The sequence below is a fragment of the Cariama cristata genome, unplaced genomic scaffold (genome assembly GCF_000690535.1).
Source record: "Cariama cristata isolate BGI_N322 unplaced genomic scaffold, ASM69053v1 scaffold21751, whole genome shotgun sequence".
Lineage (NCBI taxonomy): Eukaryota > Metazoa > Chordata > Aves > Cariamiformes > Cariamidae > Cariama > Cariama cristata.
Genome location: NW_009597835.1, coordinates 11,683 through 12,273, shown reverse-complemented (window position 1 = coordinate 12,273; position 591 = coordinate 11,683). Strand labels below are relative to the sequence as shown.

The 591-nt window shown below is 60.6% G+C and overlaps 1 protein-coding gene across 1 annotated transcript in view; it reads right to left on the bottom strand.

The window, feature by feature from the left end:
• The window catches only part of TCF3 (transcription factor 3), a 13,548-nt gene that overhangs the window by 2,648 nt on the left and 10,309 nt on the right, over nucleotides 1-591 (bottom strand). The gene's annotated exons all lie outside the window — the stretch shown is intronic.

Here is a 591-nt window from a genome sequence, read left to right as displayed (position 1 = left end):
TGCCCCAGGCCCCGCTTAGGGGTGGGGGGGCAGCACTGGGGGCAGGAGCCAAGTGCCCCGGCTCATGCTGAGGGTCAGTCTCGGATGCAGACACTGAATCCAGGTCCTTCAACATAGCCAAAATCACTCTGGATCGGGGTGATTTTCTTTTCCAGGTATAGTCAGGAGCTTTGGGAGAGCCTCCACCACTGGCAGCACCCCAGGTGTGCCCAAAATAGGCAGGGAGAGAAGGGAAGACGGAGTTGTGCTGGCAGCATCTTAAACCGTGGCCTCGCCCACAGCCCGTTCCCTCCAAACCCCCAATTTACTGGACAGACGACCTTCTCCCCCAGAGCAAAAATTCTTGCAGGAAAAACACCTATCTGAGGAGGGTCCTTGGGTGAGACCTGGCACTGGGACAGACTGTGGCCTTCGGCTCCAGGGGAGCCACGCAGGGATAACCCTTCACCAAAGAGCGGCCGCAGAGTGGGAGCCTTCCCGGGTGTGCTGGGGGTGTGGGGAGCCTCCGGGCAGTGCCCGACCACGCAGAGGGGGAGCAAGGGCTCCCCAGGCAAGCACTTGCCTGTGTGGGACAAAAGGTTGCCCATTGTC